Genomic DNA, 11,577 nt, shown 5'->3' with positions numbered 1-11,577 from the left:
AACGTGGGGAGTGAGGAGAAATGAAATAGGTTGGAGCATTTGTGATCTGCATATGCTTGTGTGTATGTGTGGTTGTTCTCTCTCTTCCCATGTCAGGCATTCAGTGGGTAAGGAAGCATGACAGAGATGTGTTAAATGTCAGTCATCCCCAGAGCCTCCAACAATGAACAAGGATTAAACAAGAATCTGTGGAAGAGGAAAAGAAATCCTTGTGCAGGTTTTAATAATTCATAAACGTTGCATCTATTTTACTATTCTCTGCATTTAAAAACAAGGCCCAAACTATGCCTGCAAGCATAACTTTCCTTTTACAGTAGAAAGGATTGAATTAATTATGGCTAAATTCTGGTTTTATCATTCATTTATTTATTTCTTTTTGGACAATGGCTACCTTGCATTTATGGATGGACCAAACAGAGAATCTTATGTCCAAACCATTCTAAATGTAAAGGCTTTCATAAAATTAAAATACAGGTAGACTCTACCTTGAACCCCAAATGATGACGATTTGTGAACCTTCAGTATTCTGTAACTTTGCAAATCTTCATTTTAATATATGGAACAAACTACAATTACTTATCAGTAAACTCAGCAGTGTCCAATGTACTTCTAAGACAATGTCCAGGATGAAAATTTAGGATAAATTTTTTGAGGTAAATGGGATTACAGTGACATTGGAAGAGTATGAAAGGAGGATTTCTTCTCTCTCTTATCATACGATATAGCACAAATGTCTCTTACTTTGGATCGGAACACAGAGGTCTCGGTCTTGGCAGTATTTTCAGTCTTAATGGCAAACACCTTTCCAATGTTGTTGATGTTCCCCATAAGAACTTCAGGTAACTGCTGACTTGAGTAATTGGACTGAATTGAATCCTATTCATGTACTGATTCAGCAGCTGAGAGTGCAAGAAGTGTCAGTAAAGGTAATTGAGTAAAGGCAAGCCTAATAATTGTGTAGAACAGTGCCGCCTTCTCTGAGTTCCAGAGACACGACTGTATCACCTGAGTTCTGACTTTGCAGATCCACGGCAAAGCCTGTCCTTTTGCCCATTTACATCCTTTTGTCTGGTGCCCTCCTTCCCTGCAATGCAGGTAACAGCGAGGGCCAAGCCTTTTAAAGTTATGTCTGTAATTTCAATAATGTAGTAACAGAAGTGGGCCACCATCCAACCTAACAAATGGGAGTGTGTTCAGGTTACAGTGCTGGGTGCACAACTTTGTGTTGGAGCTGCTCATTCAGGCTTGCACCATTTTCTTGGTTTTTTTAGGCTATGGATCTAGACCCTGGCTGTCTCCTTTCTGGGCATAGTGTCCTGAAATGGAAGGATGCCAGTGCTAGTTGTCTATCTAGTTGTCTATCAGGACTTTTTTATCTTGTCAGTCTTTTAAACTTAGCTCTTAATCGAGACTTTTAAAATAATGCTATTGCTCTTTGACATTTAACTGCTGCTATCGTGTGGATCATGAACTCACTTTTAACTGCTCAGCAGTGGAAACTCCTTGCAAAGTAAACCAGCTTTGATGAGCTGGGATTCATGACCAGGAATGTTCCAGTCTGTCTGTGTAGCTGACCCCTTATCAAAAGATTTCTCTGAAACCTTAAGGTAAATGTCACAGTTTGGGGTAGTGTAGCACTTTTGTATTTTAAATGTGATTGAATAAATTGCTTTAAGATGAACAATTATTTGTAGTTCCATTACTATAGGTAAGTGGGACAAACGTCTTTGGTTGTCAAGCTCATTCAGGGCCTTGAAAAACAGATCTTGCTTCAGTGTGTAAGAAGGGATTGTTACGCACAACACATCTCAAAACCTGCAGTAAAACTTTTAATTTCCACTTAGGCAAGTCTCTGACACAAGCCAAGAGGAGTCACTTGAATTACTTGCTCTGAGGATGTCTCTGCCTTGCTACTTGACTGACCTAACTGAGATCTAAAATCTGATTGTATGAAAAGTATGAAAATAGTATTTTGTTTTCCATCTCTGTTGTAGACACTGGCTTAAAAAGCTCATTACCTGTAGTGGAATGAAGCTGGGTTAATTAGCATTAACAATATACAACTGTGGGTTGGCTTCAGGGGTGGCTGGTTGGCCGATGTAGATAAGGTGCAGCTGTGGCTGGTTAAGGGGTTGAGAACCAATGAAACAAGAGCAGCCAAGGAAGAAGCAAGAGGAGAGAGCACATGCCCTGGATAAGATGAGGAGAAGGCAGCAGAGGGACTGTATGAAGACTATGCTGGTAAGAGGTTGTAAAAGACCTTGTTGCAGCTTGATAGTTTGGAGAGTGCTGCAGCAGTTACCCAGAATAAGTACAATGAATTTTGGTGATATTCTTAAGAAAAAAGCAGACAGCTTTTCCTGGGCAGAGTTGGAAAAGTAGTAAGGAGGTGCTCTTTGGTCCTTCTTCCTTCCCCCATCTTCTGAATACCAAATAAACAAATGTTGAACAACTGAGTAGAAATGAAGATAACTCTGTATTGATACTACTGTTTCTGACAATTGACCAGCAATAGGTTAAAAAACTATGGGGGACTGTATTGTTTCAGTCTTCATGACCTCTCCCTGGAAAGTTGTCCCTTCTGCTCTGCAGCAAAAAACACTTCAATGGCTGTCAACACGCTGGGAGCTCTCATCTGACCTGTGTTGACGGTAGTGCTGGATGGTCCCTGTTCCTCCTCTGACAGGTCATTCAGCTCTTGCTCCCTTGCTTACGCTAAGTAGACACAAGGATTTAGAACTTTGTTTTTCTGTGCTTGTGTTGTGAGTAATGTTGTTTGAACCATCTTTTTTGTGACTGAATTCTGTTTTGGCCAAAGCAGCTCCCTGCAAGGTCTAGCAAATGCTTGTGTTGGCAGAACAGGCAGGGTGCTGTATGCAGAGATGACAAAGAGCTGGTGTTTTTTTGCTGGGGGAGCAAACAGATCATACTAAACCACCAAGAATTAATGCTGTGTTTTAAAATTGGTAATTAATCTGCAACAAAGATACAAGGCTACATCTGAACACCTTAATACATAATATTATATTTCAAAAAATGTTCTTCTTTTTCCAAAATGTTACACCTTTTGTTTTGTTAAGGTCTGGTGGAACAAAAATCTGCTTGAGAGTTTCTACAAGATAAATTGTGCTACTACTCCTTTACATTTATATTCCCCTTAGGCAAGCAGGATGGTCTCCTCATAATGTAGCCTCGGTACTACCAGGTGAAGTTTTACAATCTCATGTCTTCAATTTATTTTCATTGCACTTGCTCATGGTAGACCTCCATGCACTGAGATCTTGTTGTTCAAGGTGCTGTACAAATAAAAATAAAGCTCAGAAACTGTCTCAAAAAAGATTCCCTGAAGGAGGATTAAGAATCCCAAAGTTTACATTTCATGCTTGAGCTCGCTTCCTCATGGTACGTAATGGTCAGGGAACAAGAAAATACAGTGCTAAAATAGCAGCTGTGGTCATAGTGAAAAAGTTGATTTTTCATTTTGTTTCCATTTGGATCCGAATTCACTTTCTGTTTTTGATTGTGTTTTGGAAATGTGAAGAAAATCTTGAAAGGAGATACTGAGGAAATGGTAACTGTTTTCCATTCTTCTAATGTTTTTTCTTTGTCTTGTGTCCACCCTGCACTCCCTGGCAAGATCCCCACTTTGTTAGCGCATTTGCAAAAATGATTCATTTTTTTTTTTTCTTCCCCATGCCCATAAAATCAAAGATTTTGGAAAGAGTACGGAATTGTATTTAGAGATGGATAATGATTCATTGATAAGTAATTGTTGTCAGGACTGTGGGGTCTGATTCAAGTCACTGTTAGTTTAATATAGTTCAAAAGGGAATGAGTATTTTTTATTCACATATATTTAATCAAACGGTCCCTGGGGAGAAACAGAGGGGAATTGAGAAGTGAGGATCATCTAAGAAGATGCAAGGTTTTGAAGTGACAGTGTTATTTTGTTACTGAGAATATTAGTCTTTTTCATAGTTTTGTTTTCTTACAAATAAAACACATCTCAGAAAGGTTGATCAAAGGCTGCTTATCCAATTAAGCTTTTTAAAGCTCATTTAGGTCCTGTTGGTGAGATATTTCCGAACATCATTGATAACTCATGATGACTTTTCAGTTGAAAACAGTTGTAGATCCTAATTTCCTGCTTTGACTTTTTTTCCGTGGCTTTTCACTCTTACTCCTTATTGTGATATTTATTCCCAGTTTGTCTTCTGCCCCTCACTGCCTGAAAGGTCTTTGGAAGAGCACAAACCCCAGAATGCAAGGTGATAGATACATACTGCTAACTGCTGTCTCGTTTAGGTAAGGGCAGCTTTCCACATATTGAAGAAGTTCAACACTAGTAAGTGATGCTGTTTGGATCTCTTATGATTCTAGATGTATCACAGTACCTCCAAATATTCCAGTACCGGGAAACCATTTGCAAAAAAAGAAAAAGTGGAGAACTCTCTCTAGGAGTTTTCAATTGGCAAGAACTTCTTGATTGCTTTCCCCTGCTCTCTCTTCCCGCAGTGTATGGATCCTTTACCCCCCAGCACTGTTCACCCCCCACCCCATCAGACCCCACAAGCAGTACAGCTCTAAGCTGCTGTGACCCTTTTTGGGGAAAGGAGAGAAGAAACAATGTTGGAAGGTGGGTGTGAAGGTTCAGCAAGTTTTCAGCTCATCCTTCTCCTTCGACTGCAAGAGTAGGAGAGTTATGCAGATCAAACTGCTCAAGCTCTGGGAAGATGAACAGGACTGGGACTGGGAGGAGGAGTGGAGTGAGGCTGGGTTGGACCACCCAGGCCAGCACAGAGCAGGGCACAATAACACTATTCTGGCTGGCCGGTAGCAGGAGTGTCATTCAGAATCACGATGCTGCTGTGGTACTGGTAAGTCACCCCATTAATAATGTTTAGCACCTCATCAGATCAGCCTTATGAAATGTAACATTTCTGGTTGCACACTCATACAGGTGGTGTTCTTGTGCTGGAGAGTACATTATGGGAATTTCATAGCTCCCCAGTATGCTTCGCTGTAGAAATAGGTGTTTGGCAGGGATCACAGCATTGGGATTTATGTATATATCAAAAGGATTTAATATATTACTTTGTGAATCTGATCCTGAGAGTGAGGGATCGATCACATTGGTTACAACTAGGCCTGGTAAAAGGTTTGCTCCTCCTGTACTTCTGTAAGTCTACTTAATATCTTGCTGTAGTAGCTCCACTGCTATACCTCTGATAGAAGGGGTTTGACAGTTGTGCTGAATTGCATGACTGCCAAGTGAATGTGGCTTTGGCCAAATGTCCACTAAGCACTAGGACAAAATTGTCAAACTTGGTCTTGCTTTTATGGTCTACTCTAATTTGTGGGTCCAACTCAGAACTCAGCAGTACAAAATTGTGTAGCAGGTCACGAAGCCACTCATTTTTCTGTTTAGGAAGTGATTACTGGCAAAGAATTGTCCATGTTGAATGGCCAGCTTGAGACAGTCCCTGCACTGTCTGATACTTGGGTAAACTTCCACTGACTTGTGCTATCTGCGTGTCGATCTTGTGCTAAATTATTGCTTTTCCTTGGAACCTGTCAAATTGATTTTGCTATCTAGTATCACATACCGATCTTTATATAAAGGGAAACTATTCTCCTCCTCCTGAAATGGCAGAAGGAAATTAGGAATCAGTTTATTAGCTTAAATCTAAGAATTTTAATGGGTGTGAAACTGCAGGCAAAAAGATTTGACAAGATTACCTCCTCAATGAAGAAAGAAGATTAAGAGAGCTGTGGGTGCCTTTCTTCTGTGGATATCCAGTCTTGTGCTTTCAGATAAATTTTTCCTGGGATCTTAATGTTTAGTTCAGGGTTCAATTTTGTAACTTGCAGCATGTCTTATTAAAATATCTATTGTGCCTTTATGAATATTTAAAAACAAGCACTTAGTAAAGATTTCATAATAGCCTTTAGTAAGCTTTTATGAACCATTAACAATGGTATGATGAACTAATATGTGTGGCTTCTATGCGGAGCCAAAGAATGGAAGATGGGACGGTGCAGAATTCTTGTAGGATAAGAAAACAATTAATCGATTATTAATTGCCAACAGAATTGTAATGTCTGCTTCAGCTCAACTTGATTTAGATTACCATGTAAACTGGGAAGGGAGGACCCACCCAGTAAACTCTTGCTGCTTAGCCCATGGGAAGAAAATTGGACCTTTGGGTATTTTTAGGACAAACCTTAGCATTAGCATTATTAGTTGGCTGTGAACACAGTCCCATGAAGGTGTACTGACTCCCGTGTGGACAGACAGATCCTCCTTGCCTGGCTGAAGCCCTGCTTTTGTATAGTAAGGTGTAGAATTAGAAGGAAGGTGATAGAAAGTGGTTTCTTACACCTCCTGCAGAGGAACATGGGAATAGGAAGAAAGATTTTTAGGGTAATCTAGGACCAAAACTGGATGATGTTATTTTATTGCTTAACAAATAGATTCTCACAGATTGGGGTCAGGAAGAAATATAAATGATCTGAACCATATATCCACATTTTACAGTCTGGGTGTAATGTGTAGTCTATTTTCTGTATTAAAAGGGAAGAGTGTTTTGGCAATTACTTTAAAGCAATCTATATAGAAGTATTTGTGTTTGTACAAAGGAGCAGATCTGTTTCTAAAATTGCTGGGTCCATGGATGACAAAGGTGACACATCTTACCTGTAGAATATTTAGCAATGTGATTTTTATCTTTAAACAAGTCATTGGCCCTGATTATTGTTTCATTTGTTAACAATTCCTAAGAATGTTTCAAAAAAAATCTCTAATGCTTTTCTTTCTTCCAAAGAATTTTCTGGTAAGGCTTTTTTGGGTTAGTTTGTTTTTTCTTCCTTGAAGCAATCCAGTTGAAGTTTGTATTTAGGGATCATTCTTTGTGAATATATTGTGGAAGGTGAAACTCTCCTCTGAAAAACAAATCAACTGGGATAGACTTGTAAGTCTTCCAGAAAGTCCATCTGCATCATTATTACAATGTAAGGAAAAAACCCAAGATCTGCAACACTGGATTCTTACATTAGATCATGCTTTCACAGCCAACAGGAATTTCAGACTATTTAATATATGTTCTTATACAAGCTAATGTAAGCACTTTTTTTTTCCTTCCATCTTTGCTTTTTTTCTGACTTCTGGAACAAGATGTCTAGTATCAAAGCTGTGAAGAAGACAAGTGTGGGCAGGATTGTTCCTTGTTCTGAAAAAAATTTGCTGTGTGTGTTTATTGTCCGTTTCCATCATATTAGCCACTTCACATGGTCACAAACCAGTGACTGACAGTTGAACATAGAAAAGGTTATAGGCAACCGGCATCAGACAGTTTTTCTTCAGGTGGTTGTAACGGGGAGTTCTTAGCTCCTCACTGGCGTGCAGCTGGTGGGTAGTAATGTGGAGGGAGGGAGGGAGAGTGGAAAGAGGTAATGGAGGGAAAAGAAATCTTACCTTGGCTTCACCAGTGGTAACATGAGCATATGCAATTATAAGATAGCTGGCAGATGACAGAGTTAGTTAATGTAACAAGCCCTGTAAAGCATTTAGCCACATTCTAGTGTTTAATCAGCTGTGTAAAGTGCAATATCTATCTTTCAATTTTATGCCATTAAGGGAGACAAGATTTTGATTAGGTACTTAATCTGGGCAAGAGGAAAACAGGCCCAGAGCAAGCCCACAACAGGCAGCAGAAGGGACATTCGACGAAGGATTCGATAAAGGAGAAAGACAGAAATTTAACATAAAAGAGAATTAGTGCAGCTCCTTTCAATTTAGTGCACAGATTTTTATGGACTAATCAATTAGAGGCTGTGGCTGTGCTGCTGGGAAGTGGTGCCGTGTTAGAGGCTTTGCCATATTAATTCTGTTCATTACACTGAGGTCAGACGGAGTGCTTTGGAGAAGCCCCTGCTGCTGAGCAGGTCATGTCGGGGGTGGTGTTGCTTTGTTCAAAGGGGTAAATGGGTAAAGCGAGCGTTGGAGTTGTGGGGGCAGTTGTTCATATAGCAGCTTGATCTGTGTGAGCGCATGCACGTTCTTTTGCTTTCTCGTCCTCGCTTGCTTTCTCCCAGTCTTTCCTTTGAAAGCTGGTTTCTTGATATTTTCTTCTACTGAGGAAACAGTCTTCCTGGAAACAAAATGAGATCCAGTGGTAGGATGCTAGATGGAGCATTGAAAGGTATGGATGCAGTCTGGCGCTCTACTTATGACTTCTTGTTGACCTTCAATGAATTTTCCTAGCTGCTAACTTGAATGTTACCTCATGTAAAAGCAATGACATTAACTACCTTACCCTGTGGAGATAAGAAATGAAAGCACTTCTGAGTTACAGGTCACTCAGAGCTGTCTACCCATTCTTCCATCCAGATAAGATGCCTTCAGGTGTGTTAGAGGCATTGCTATATATTGCAGACTATATCTCATGCGATGTCTAGGGCTGGGCATCTGTGGAAGTTACAATATATGAGAGAGTTTGAAGTATTTGAGGCATCTGCCATGCTTGTACTTAGGTCAGGATAGTAACAGCATGGGCTGCTGTGGAAGGGGGCCTACTGTCAGAGTGGGATCTTGCATGGGAGAAGACTTGACTCCTCTCTGAGGAGGGTGCTGAACCTGTTTGGGGTAGGGATGGCAGAGATTCATTGTTCCAGGAGAGCAGCGCACAGAACTTCAGGAATGCTGGGTCCTAAACCCTTAGTATGAAAGAGGTGAAGAGGAGCCTTCAGGAGATGAACTGAAGAGAACGGAGATCTGGCCAGGAGAGAAGACAGCTTTCAGATTCTCTGAAGTGTCAAAAGGTCTGACTGCTCTAACTGCAGTGAGGGACATCTCCAGGCACTTCAGTTGGGAAGGGTGCTTGGGCAAGCACCATAAGATGGTACAGATTCTGGGGAGATCTCTTTGGGGTCTGGAATATCTGTAGTGATTTTTGAACTGTGATAGCTTTAAACAAATCCCAAAAAAGAGTATTTATCTCCTAGAAGCATGGGAAAAGCAAAATGAGTCAATTAAAGCAATGAGGAAATCTGGCGCTGGGTCAGCTATAACTTTCTTCTAGGGGTTTCCCAGTAAAGACCTAGGGAGAACTTTACATAACGTAATATAGTGGAGAAATTGAGGAAGAGTGGTTTTGGACTGAGAATGTGTAACATTACTACTCCCACCATTTGGTAGTGCTTAAATGTTTTCTTCTCAGCCTGCCCTTTACCAGGTAAGAGTGATCAATCCATAATCCAGCCTGTATTGCTCACAGATTTTATATTTTGGTTGTGACCCATGAGCAGTTCAGCGAACAAGAAGTTCTCTTTTTTTTTTCCTCAGCTTTATTGGATTGCAGTATTTAGGATTTTATGTACTCCACAGTATATATATGGTCCTGATGAAGCTGGAGGACAGAGAATATCTTGGGAAAAACACTTTTTTTTTTTCCCAGCTGTGTCTTGTTGTGAGTAGCCTCTAGGACTTGCACTACAGTGTGCTTTGTGCATTGATTTCAGACCTGGGTAAGCCTGAAAAGATGAAGCGAGAAGAGACTGCAGATGTGAAGGTTAGAAGAGAATCTTGCCTGTTCGGTTCAATGCAGATTTTAAAAGTAGTTCATTTCTTCCTCGAGTGTTTTTCTTCTTAGCGCTGTTACTTTACCTTTCTGAAAGTAATGCATGGTCTGGGGGCACTCCCTTCTCCTACAGCAGCCTCTGAGTCTGACCTACCACATTGTGAGACTCAGTATAATGCTCCCTGTTTCAAGTGGAAATTTGTCAATCATTCTGGGTATACGTATGTAAAACAGTGGAAGTCTTGTATATATGAACTGATACATCCATGGTCTCTAAAAGCACTTAAAATAGAATTACCTCTCTAACTCACCCATCTTTGGTGTGATATGTGAGTTGGGACTGTTTTTGTCACCTTCCATCTAGTCTCTGTCTGCACTAGGTTGTGTTGGGCTTCTGATAGTTCCCTCTAATTCTATTAAACCACAGAATTACTTTTGTTGTTCTAAATACAGTGGCTCCTTCAAATCCTTGTCTCCTGAGGATGATGTGACGGAGCATATTAGTTTATGGTAAGCTGCAGAAAACTTGAACTCCCTGACTGTTCAATTCATGCAGAGTTATGACAGGTTATGCCTGCAGGCTACAAGTTAGGGAAATTATTTTCTGTTCAAACATTTCATTTCTCTGCAACTCTATAATTCTGTTTCTCTTCTTTTCTTTTTTTGTCTCCTTGCAAGGGAAGTACTATGATATAAAACACTTTGGCTCTAGCTGTTCCTTCCCCCCATCTACATATGGGACTAGGAAAATGAGATGCATTTTTTTCTTTAATCATATAGCCATCTTGTTTGCTAACCAAAATCATTTTATGGAAGTCACAGCTGAAAGCATAAAATGCAAAGGGAAAAGAGCATGTTTTTAAAATCTCATTAAGTCTGTAAAAACGTGACATTTGGAAAATACTGCTGAAGGCCAATGTGAAATGGGATAAATGAGGGTGAATTCCAGATTATCAAGAGCCCTCAGCTAAGATTTGGTCTTGTACAACTGGAGCTGATAGTTGTTTTTTCATGGAGTATGGTAGGAGTAAGGTCACGGTTTATTTATTAAAAAAAAAAAAAAAAAAGGGGGGGGGGGTCCAAGGAAAAAGGCAAAAAAAGAAGAGAGCCTTTCTAGATTGTCCCTTTAAAATAAAACTGAACAGATAAGGCATATCTACCTGTTTGCACTTGTTCTTCTGTTGACAGATATTTAGCTCTTACAAAACTTTGTGCAAGGAATTTCAGTTGCATGTAAAACTCTGCTTTTGGACCAGCAGCCCAAATATTGTGCCCATGCACTGGGGTTGGTTCCCTGACAGGTGAGCTATAAGTTGGAAGGTAATGCTGTCCTGGGAATAAGGGAGAACTTGAAACAAAGGCACAATTACCTGGTATAAGGCTCTAAGCATCCCATCATGGTCATAACTTTTTTTGTCCTTGAGGAGCTGCAGGTTTCCTGGTTTATCCTCTTTGTGTCCATGAACTAAGCCAGGATCTGATTTGAACTGGGATATAAATGTACTTCAGGCAGAAAAATCCCTGTTGGCAGTTCCCATAAAACAATAAAATCATGTCAAATTTGACTAATTCTTGGGATGCATTGCCAGCAGAAAGCTGACAGTCTGAATTTGTCATCACTGGAGGGAAAAGTGTGTTTCTCTGTGTCTACGCACAGGAGTGGGGAATGGACTGGGGGAGAATAAGGCAACTATTAACAAAATGGAGATGGCATGGTGCTCCATTAATGTTATTAATAGCCCTATCAGATTTTATTGAAAAGATGCTCTCGGTATCTGAATTTGCCCCTATTTCAACCCATTTATTAAAGCTGAAATAGCTGGAGTCACTTCAGACCATATTTATTATTATTATTTGCTGAATGAATGCTGTGATTATGGGTCCCATGGGAATTAGAAGAGATAAAGTGTCATCTTTCAGTCTCTTCTCACCTTCCCCAGGGAGCAGTGGAGAGAATGTCTTCCTCTCTGTCTTTTTCTATTAGAATTCTCTGTAATTT

The sequence above is a fragment of the Falco rusticolus genome, chromosome 10, assembly GCF_015220075.1.
Source record: "Falco rusticolus isolate bFalRus1 chromosome 10, bFalRus1.pri, whole genome shotgun sequence".
In the NCBI taxonomy this organism is placed as follows: domain Eukaryota; kingdom Metazoa; phylum Chordata; class Aves; order Falconiformes; family Falconidae; genus Falco; species Falco rusticolus.
The sequence above is the reverse complement of the archived record's forward strand: the minus strand, read 5'-3'. Positions refer to the sequence as shown.